The following is a 10,803-nucleotide window of genomic DNA, read 5'->3' on the forward strand; positions in this document are numbered from 1 at the left end:
TGATTTCAGTTGTTCTTGCCCAAAGGATTTTCAGCCTAACTGTGTAGGCTACTATTAGGTGGTTGGTGGGAACAAAGAAAGAAGACGCCTATTTCATCCAAATGCTTGCAGTCCATTGGCCAGAGGTAGAATGGATAGATGAGGATGTACATACACAAAACAATGTGTAACTACCTAAAGTAATGTACTGATGACATGTAAGATGTCATGACAATGATTTATTTTTACATTTAAAATTTTAAATTATTTTCTTGTGGAATTGTGAAATAGCTGCTATTGCCTGATAGCCAACAATTGTCTGTTCTAGCTTGCCTTTGAAAGGAGGCATCATTCTTAGCTAACTGGCTGTGGGACTTTTGGCTTTCATTCATTCATTTAACCAATTTCTTGAACATCTATTGTGTGCCAGGCAGAGTGCTAGACATCAGGGACATGATGGTGAGTAGAATGAGCCAGGGTTCTTCTTCTCCTTGGATTTTGCAGAGTCAAAACTCTTAAGTTTATTGTGAGGTCAGCAAGTCACAACTTACCTGGGGTCCTGTAGTATGCCTGGGCTGAAGGTATGGTACAAGGAGGCATTTAGACTAGATCAGTGTCTTTCATGCTATAGCAACCCATTGGTGGGTTGTGAAATCAATTTAGTGGGTTGAGATCAGCTCTCAAAAAACTAAATAAATGGAATAGAATATATCAGAATGCAGCACATTCATCAAGGATAAGTGAGACTTGTTTCAATTAGGTGTCTGTGTGTGCATGTGTGTGCGCATGTGTGTGTGTGTATGTATTGAACTGTGATGTAAAATATATTTCTTATTGTAGGTCATGGTCGGAAAGTGTGAGCAATTATGGCTAAATGAATTCTTAGGTCCCTCACCTCTATCATTTTAAAGATTTCTTATAATGACTGACTCAAGTATCTGAGGATTGTATTTGGAACCATTATTTCATTCACTGATCTGGTCCCAAATTTCCCTAACTTGGTTGGATTCAATTTTGTTCTTTGAGTGTACATTTTCTACTCGGATTTATGAATGTAAACTTCTTAAGGGTAATTCTTATGTCTTTGCCTTTTTTTAATCCCCATTGCACCTAACTCAGAACTTTGGATACAGTAAGTTTTGAATAAATAATAGATTTTATTTCTTTGAAAATAATTTTTTGGTATAATTTCCAGTATATATCAAGTGCCTGCTACATGAAGGATAAGTAACTTCTTTTATGCTAGACATGAGAGTACTATGAATATAAATAACTTGGCTAATCTTTATTTATAGCTCTTCAATTATACTTTCCAAATATTCAGAGCTTCCATTCAGAGTGTGAGAGTCCAGGCAGCCTCTTGGGCCACAGCACAGCTGACATAGCAATGCTACCTACTTATGGTATACTATACAATAGCCAATACTATGAAACTGAGCAACTGGCTAATGTCTACTGTCCGAGAAGAGGACTCCTGCCTTCCCCCAAACTCCCCATCATCCGTGGCCTGAGGGAGAAGTAACACTGCCTGTTTCCCTGAGGCCCTTGACCTTCCTGACTCTGACCTTTAGAGCTCTTACCTGGATTCCCACCCTGAGTTCTCTCCAGTCCTCTGCAAACTTAAGAATGCCCTCCCCTGGCCTCTCCAGCTGCCATCAGCAGAAATCAAGGGAGTGCCCTACAGGCATCCTTGTTCTCTGTGAGATGCCCTCCTCCAACCTCCATACCTCCATCATCAGGAGTCCAGGCAGCAATCACGAGCTCTGTGCACTCCTGACACAGCCCCTCCCTATCCCTGTGGGATAGTTGATTTTGTATGTCAACTGGATTGGATCATGAGATGCCCAGATAGCTGGTTAAACGTTATTTCTGGGTGTGGTTGTGAGGGTGTTTCTGGAAGGGTTTAGCATTTCAATCTGTGTACCGAGTAAGGTAGATGGCCCTCCCCAATGTGAGTGGGCATGATTCAATATGCTGAGGGTCTGAATAGAACAAAAAAGTGGAGGAAAGTTGACTTTGCTATTTGCCTGACTGCATGAGCTGGAACAGAGATCTTTCTAGTTTTCGGGCCTTCAGACTTGGATTGGAATCTACATCATTGGGTCTCTATGTCTCAGGCCTTCAAACTATTATCACCAGCTTTCCTGGCTCTCCAGCTTGCAAATAGCAGATCCTGGGACCTCTCAGCCTCCATCATTGCATGAAGTATATATTATAATAAATCTCTCTGTGTGTGTAAATATATATAATATATATTTCCTATTGGTTTTGTTTCTCTTGAAAACTCTAATTAATACACTCTGTCGACTCTTGACATTCAAGCTTTACCGCTCTTCTCTTCCTTGAAACCATCAGAACTTATCATATTAGTCCTCTTTATATCAGTCACCACAAAAGGCCCAAGGCTCCCGGGTTATTCTTTATCCCCCAGACTCTCATCCCCATGTGGCTCAGGTGTCACTTTACAGGTGAGGCCTTCGGAACTACGATAATTAAAATTGCGACTCCACCGCTCCACACCACCTGATATCTTCCTCTACTTTATTTTTCTCCATAGCACTTATCACTATTGAACACACTATATACTACTTATGGTTTTGCTCACTAGAAAATAAGCTCCGTAAGGGCAGGATGGATGCTGTATGCCCAGTATTTAGAACAGTGTCAGGCACATAGTAAGCAGTCAGAAATTATTTGTGGAATGAGGAATGCACACTGTGTCTGCCTTTAACTGCTGAAAGTTGTGTCTATGATTTCCTCCTTCAAAAACGGTGGGAGGCCCAGTTTTGGAACATAATCTGGCACTCAGTCCATGGGGCTGCCTCTGAATTGCTCACAAGGTGCTATTTGGGGAAACATCTTACAACATCTCAGGGATGATGTGTCAGCTGTCTCTAAGCACTTAGATCTACCCCACCACCCCTTATCCCTCTGTCAAAGTCTTCTAGAAGACCAAGGAACTAGAATGTCCCTGTGGCCAAGGATGTTCTCCCAGATCTGCCTCTCCTTCAGTTCCGCCACCTCAGTAAATGGCACCACTCTTCACCCCGGTGCTCAGGCTAAACACTAGGAATCATCTGTGATCTCTCTCTCTCTCTCTGATCACTCACAGTGAATCCATCTCCAAGACCTGTCTCCTCTTCCTTCCCAATACATTCTGAACCTGATGCTCTCCTCCATTCCCACAGAGCAGACATCTTTCTATTTGTTTACTACTTATGTTTTCAAGAATATTTTAGTGACTTAGGAAATTGATGAAAAGAGCAAGATATAAAATGGAATAAACAGTACTATCCAGATATGAAAATACATACATGGAAAAAAGGCTAGAAGGAAACACATGGGTATTTTAAGAGTAATTATCTCTGAGTGGTGGAATTATGATTTCAATTTCCTACTTTATACTATTTAGTATCTTACTAATAGTCTACAACGAGTATGCATAGTCATTAAAAAAACAATAAGAAAAATGCTGAGTGGTCAGTGAAGCAGCACTAACGATGGTCAAATTTATTTAATAGATTTAGAATTTTTTAACTTAGAATTTAATTAAAATCAGACTCAGCTCAGTTTTACAGGTCTCTTCTTGCATCCCAGTCACTGTGCTAGGTGCTTTTCTCATACTTTATTTCCGAGAAAGGATTTATTCTGGTCTTGCAGATCAGAGAATGAGTTCAGAGAGGTTAAATGGTTTGTCCAAAGTCACTCAGCTGATAAGAGACATGGCAGGTGCTAAAGCCAGGTCTCTAGACCAGGCTCTTTTCACTGCCTCCCTCCCCCGTTCTCTTCCCTTACCCAAAGGCTGGGATCGAGGCAGACATCACTGGAGAATTGTAGGAGGAGCTGAACGAAGGAGTGAAGTTATTAGCATAATTAAGGGGAGGTTATAGTTTGGTGAAAACATTGACAGTCAATATAAATCAAGTAACTAGAGCATCATTTCACAGACATATTTGAACTTGAAACTTACTGGCAACATGGATTTAACTGTCACCTGTAAAAGCAGCATAAAGTTAAACCTTTACTGGTTCTGCCTCCTTGCCCTATAAAAACAGAGCCCACGCTCTTGGAGTTGATGAGACTGGAAGGAGGGACAAGGGCCTCTGGCATATCCCTGACCATGTGAGGACAGAGGGGAGGCAGGGGGGAAATGAGAGGAGCAGTTGTGTTCTGTGGTGCTCCTGAGAGACTAATCTTTTTTTTTTTTTTGCGGTACGCGGGCCTCTCACTGCTGTGGCCTCTTCCGTTGCGGAGCACAGGCTCCGGACACGCAGACTCAGCGGCCATGGCTCACGGGCCCAGCGGCTCTGCGGCATGTGGGATCTTCCCGGACAGGGGCACGAACCCGCGTCCCCTGCATTGGCAGGCGGACTTTCAACCACTGCGCCACCAGGGAAGCCTGAGACTAATCTTTTAAAAATAAAGCCCACCTCCCATTACACTTGGAATAATATCCACATGCCATGAGCCCAGTAAGGTCCATGCACCCAAGATCCATGTGCCGGGTCCATCCTCCCTACTCAGCCCACCTCCTCCTTCCCTTTCTCACTCTCGGTCACAGGGCTCCAGTCTTTCCAGCGTCTGCTGCTTCTGGAACTCCCAAGTCATTCCCTGCGGGGCCTTCACCCTCCCTGTCCTGCTGTGAGGATCGCTCCTCCTCAGACCTTTGCACTGCAGGCTCCCTCTCATCCTTCTGATTTCCGCTTAAATACACATCTGGGGAGAAATTTTGTCTGATGACTTCATCTAAAACACCCCCATGCCCCATCACAATCTCTCTCCGTCCTCTTACCCCAATCTTTTCATAAACACAACTTTTTTATTCTATAATACTGAATTAGAAGAATATATTTACAAATGTTTATCAACTATACTCCAATATAAAAATATATATACAAAGAAAACATGGAAAGAAGAGGTATGTTATAAAGCATGATAATGTAATGAATACTTATGAACCCACCAACCAATTTAAGGTCTAGAATATTAACAACACTTGATTTTTTTTGCATAGCATTTATTAACTATCTAAGATTATATTATGTCCTTACGTATTTATTTTCTGTCATACCTACTGGAAGGTAAAGTCTGATGCCTGCCTTTTTCATTGCTGTGTCCCAGAGCTTAGAACAGTACCTAGGAAACAAATACTCGTAAATGAATGAATGGCTAACTGAGGGCGAGGCAGAAAGGCCAGTGGAGCAGGGTTGTTATTGGGGGCAGTCGTGCATGGCCTGCACTGTCTCCAAGCAGAGATCCGCAAGCCCACAAGACATGACTGCTCTCTCCCCATATTTCTCTGAAATCTAGTTAATGTGTAGTTATGTAACACGAGGTACAATGTCTAGCTAGCTGTGTAGACAAAAGCACACAGGGCGGGTGATTTTGCCATTTTGAGAGTCAGTTTCTGTCTCTGGTAAAATAGGCAGTAATAGCTACTTGTACAATGCCTGGGTTAGAGGTACAAGCATTCTCACATCCTCCACCCTGGTAATACCTGAGAAGGGTAGGGCCATCAGGGAAAGGGCTGCTGCTGGCAGCACATAGCCTCAGTCCTGGGGAGAGACAGGCAGACTCTGGGTGGGCAAAATTGTGGCAGACAGACACTCAGCCCATCCTGGAAGCGGTGGAGAACAGCTCCTGTCCCCAAATGGCCCACTGCCTGTGCTTTAAGCCTCACAGTGATGCCCAAGGCCAGGATCAGGCCCGTAGAACAATGGGATGGCCAGGCCTGGGCACTGCCTGCCTGGCAGAGGTGGGGAGTCCCTCAGAGAACATATAGGGTCTTGATGCATGAGTGGAGGATACACAGTCACTGAAAAGAAACATGAAACATATTTTTGCTTCAGTGAATCAGGGAAAAACTAAAGTAGAGCCTGTTTTTTTTTCCCCCCTCCAATACAAGTGCCCTGTTTAAGCCAGTTTATTCTAAAATTTTATCCAAAGGAACCAGGCCTTGGAACATTCTTCAGTGTGTCCCTTTGCCTGGCAGGTTAATTAATTATTTAGTTTAACCAACATTCACCAAGCAACCGGGCGAGGATGAGGAGGGGACAAATGAACAGGTACAGAGTAGAGCTCTCAGTGCTACACCGGAGGAAGGAGCAGCCAGCTCTGTGGAGGGCCAGGAGGAGTGGGCACACGCTGCTCCATGCAGGAGGGAGCCTTTGCATTGTGCTTGGAGGAAGATGGAGGGACGGTACAGGCCAAGCCATGGATGGTGGGTGGAAGGCAGGAAAGGTGAGGGTATGGTGCAGCAATGGGGAGTCGTTTCAGAGATGTGGGCTGGGGCCACACCTTGAAGGCCTTGCTCACCATATCCTGAAAGCAGTGGAGCAGCATGATCAGATTTGTGCTTCAGACAATCATGGCAGTGAACGACACTTCCTTTTGCCCCTGCAACCCTCACTCGCCCTTCAGCTAATCATAATGTCTCTGTTTCGCTTTGGGGAGTCACCCCTCCATCACTGTCAGTTCATATGGTTCCTTCTGGTTCCTGAGTGGGCCTATGATTCAGGCCTGGCCAATCAGTGTAAGTTGTCCCTCAGTACCCACGGGGGACTTGTCCTCCCACCCCTACCCTGCAGATACCAAAATCCTCAGGTGCTCAAGTCCCTTATATAAAATGGCATCATATTTGCATATAACCTACGTACATCCTCCCATATACTTTAGATCATCTCTAGATTACTTATAATACCTAATACAATGTAAATACTATGTAAGTAGCTGTAAATACAATGTAAATGCTATGTTAAATAGTTGCTGGTGTGTGGCACATTCAAGTTTTGCTTTTTGGAACTTTCTGGAATTTTTTTTCTGAATATTTCTGATCCACAGTTGGTTGAATCTGTGAAGGTAGAACCTGCAGGCTGTATTTCGTTATTTGATTCTAAGGGATTGATTCAGAAATGGGCATACACTGCTGGTGGTCCAAGGAGACCCAGCTCTTAGGCTACCATTGGCTCTGTTGGGAAGCAATCCTGTTTCTCGAAGCAGGAAGCCTGCTGACCTGTGGCTGTGGGGCCACCAGAGGGAGATGGCCAGCTTGAGAGTGAGGCCAACACAAAGGGAAACAGAGCCAAGACAGAGAGATCAAGTCCTGATGCCGCTGCTAGCGTACCTGAATCCACCTCGGCCTGGCATGAGATCTACCGGGCGCAGGACGTGTTAGAGGCTTCAGCCAGGGAGACCAGTTAGTTGGGAGACTGTGCAGTAGAACTGGGGAAGCTTGTGAGGGGCTGGCTTAGAGCAAAGGCAATAGGGCTGGAGAGAAGAATTCAAGACCTGCTCAGGTGATGGAAGCGGCAGGTCTCTGAGACCTATCAGATGTGGGTGTGAGCAGATGGTGGATTCATTCTCAAGAGCACTGGGCCTTGTTTTTCTCTAGTTTAGGATGTTTCCAGCTTGACTATTGCTCCTACCATTTCAACACAACTCAGTTCTTCTACATGAAACATCTCTGCCTCTTGATTGCATTGTGTCCCCTTGATAATTCTGATTCCTACTTCAAGACTCATGGGAAGAGTTACCTCTTCCAGGAGTCCTTCCCAGGCTACCCTCACGAAAAAAGGAATCACTTTCTTCTCTGTCCCTTCTTTAAGGCTCCATCAGGGCACTCATGGCTGCCTCATAATTATCTATTGACAATTTTTCTCGCCCCTAGATTGTGAATGCCTTGAAAAGAGGGACCACAGCATGTTTATCCAGGTGTCCTGTCCTCTTATCCAGTACCACACCTGATTCATATTGCATGCTCAGAAGTTGTTTGTGGAAGCAAATGGAATGTTTGAGCTAAAAAAAAGTCCCTCACATTTTATAAAATAAGGTGTAACTGGTAAAGGCAAATGTTGCAATCTTACGAGGTGTATTTGTCAGGATGAGATTTTGGCTGATTTGGCTGAGGATTTCCAGAAAACAAAGTTATTTTCTCAGACAAGTTCCCTTGCAGGTGAACTGCTTTCCCGTGGTGCACTCTTTACCTCCTGCATCTGCAAGTTCAGCTTTCCCAGGAGCAAGCACTCAGCTGCCAGCCGCCTCTGAAATGCTGACCTCATGAGCTGTTAACACTCCTCATGCTGCCTCCACGTCCTCCCTGCCCAGCCTGAGGGTGCTGTCAGTTACCATGACAGGGTAGTCCTGTACTACGGAAGCCGTCTTGCAGACAGAAAGGGTGCTTGTTGCTGCTCTGTCTACTGGGGAGTGATCGTTTTATATTACTCTGGTTGCATGAGGACCCTGAAAACAAACCCCTCGGAAAACAAATGGGTCATTCTGGAGGGATTTTCCAGTTTCTGTGATCATTCATTCATTCATTCATTCCACAAATATTTACTGAGCATCTGCTTTACGTCAAGTTTTGTGATAAGCCTGCAATTGTGAGCAAAACAAACACAAACTCTGTGCTCATGGAGGTTGCAGCCTATTGAAAAAGAGAGATGATGAACTAGTTAAAGGTATATTCAGACATTGTGAAAAGTCTCATGAAGGGAAAGGACAGTACCTGTGAAAATGCATTCAGAGGTACTTGATCTTGTTGGCAGTGGGAGTGGGTGGAGGTCAGGGAAGTTTTTCCCTAGGAAGTAACAAATGAAATATGAACGAAAATAGGTGTGGTAGTTGGCTGGGGGATGGACTGGGGGTGGGGGACATTCCAGACAGAGGGAACAGCATGTTCAAAGACCCTGGTGTCCTGTCAAACCTTATGAAGCGCTCGATCATCCCCCGAGTCCTTCCCAGATGGTAAGTGGGGAGGGGAGGGTGAGAAAGGTGGCCTTGGAATCCAGTCTTGGCCTTGCTTGGCCCTTGGATGCAGATGCAGGACACATAACAGGCTGCTTCATTCCTAAACATCTCAGTCCCAGTACATTTTTCCACACTCTTCTCTCTTATTGTAAGCCCCACCCCACCCCCACAAGTATTTTGCATTGGTGATGGTGAGAGAAATGGGATTTTAGCCCACCTCAAATGCCATTCGGCCAGTTTGAAAACTCCATTCTTTCCCCATTTCTTCTATAACAAGGTTTCAGTCAGGTTTATTCCATTATTGTAACTTGTTCAAGACCATAGTGATGATCCATTGCTTTTTCCTAATTTGGATTTAATGCTAGATATTTAATATCAAATTTTTATTTAAATAATAGACTCGTGTTTTAAAAGGCAGAGCCCACTTAAGAAACAGACCTTATATCACACCAAAAGCATTAGAGACAAAAGAAAAAATAAATTGACTTCATCAAAATGTAAAACTTTTGTGTTGTAAACAATATCATCAAGAAAATGGAAAGACAACTCACAGAATGGGGAAAAATATTTGTAAATTATATATTTGATAAGGGGCTTGTATCCAAAATATGGAAAGAACTCTCACAATTCATAATAAAAAGACAAATGATACAATTTAAAATGAGCAAAGGATTTGAATAGACATTTCTCCAAATAAGATATACAAATGGCCAATAAGCACATGAAAAGATGTGCAACATCATTAGTCATTAGGAAAATGCAAATCAAAACCACAAGGAGATATCACTTCACATCTACTAGGATGACTGTAATCAAAACAACAATAACGAGTGTTGGTGAGAGTGTGGAGAAATTGGAACACTAGAATACTGCTGGTGGGAATGTAAAATGGTGTAGCTGCTTTGAAAAATGGTCTGGCAGTTCCTCAAAATGTTAAACTTAGAGCTACCATATGACCCAGCAATTCAACTCTAAAGTATATACACAAGAAAAATGAAAACATACGTCTACATAGAAACTTATACACAAATATCCATAGCAGCATTTTTCATAATAGCTGAAAAATGGAAAAAACCCATGTCTATTACTGATGATTGGATAAATAAAATATGTTTTATCTATGAAATGGGATGTTATTCATCACTAAAAACGTGAAATACTGATACATATTACAACATGGATGAACCCTGAAAGCATTATGCTAAGTGAAAGAAGCCAGTCACAAAGGCCCACATATTGTACAATTCCATTTATGTGTAATATCCTGAATAGGCCAATCTATAGACACAAAAAGACTACTGGTTGCTTATAGTGGGGAGAGGGGATTGATAGGAGGGAATGAGAGTGGCTGCTAAGGGGCATACAATTTCTTTTAGGAGCGAGGAAAATGTTCTAAAGTTAGATTTGGTGATGGTCCTACAACCCTGTTAAAATAGTGAAAAACATTGAATTGTACACTTTAAATGGGTGGATTGTGTAGAAAGTGAATTTATGTCTCAAAAAAAGTAGGCTAATGATCCAGAGTAGCTCAACCAATATTGTCTGAGTCTGCCGTGCAAAGAAAATTTTACTCAAATTCCGGCACAATGCACACATCAGGCAGAGAAAACTTCCTGAATGGAAAAGTGTAGCAATAGTAATAATAATAGTCACATTATTAACAGTAAATAACTAAAGTCGATATGATCTTTATGGTTAGGAAAGCACTTTTATGTTTATTTGAGTAAATTCTTCCACTCATTGAATCCTGTGAGGGTGGCATCAGTGCACACATCTGACACCTGAGGGAACTGAGGTTCAGAGAGTTTAGAAAGGGTGAGATCATCCGAATGGTAAATGCTGGGGCTGGGATTAGAGCCCTGGTCCATCTGCCCTACATCTCATGTCACTCCACTAATCCTGAGAGGGCAGGGGCCTTGAGCTGTCTCGTTACAATGGTAATCCCCAGTGCCAGTCAGGGTGAATGAATGAATGAGTAGTAAACTGCTTCTCTTTGGACTCTGCCACCAGGTAATACAAAGTGTGGCTCTAGCTTCTCCTAGAAAAAGGAGACCAAGAAGCACAAGTCAGAAAGTTCAC

This window comes from Mesoplodon mirus (genome assembly GCF_964341445.2).
Source record: "Mesoplodon mirus genome assembly, chromosome: 7".
NCBI classification, from domain to species: domain Eukaryota; kingdom Metazoa; phylum Chordata; class Mammalia; order Artiodactyla; family Ziphiidae; genus Mesoplodon; species Mesoplodon mirus.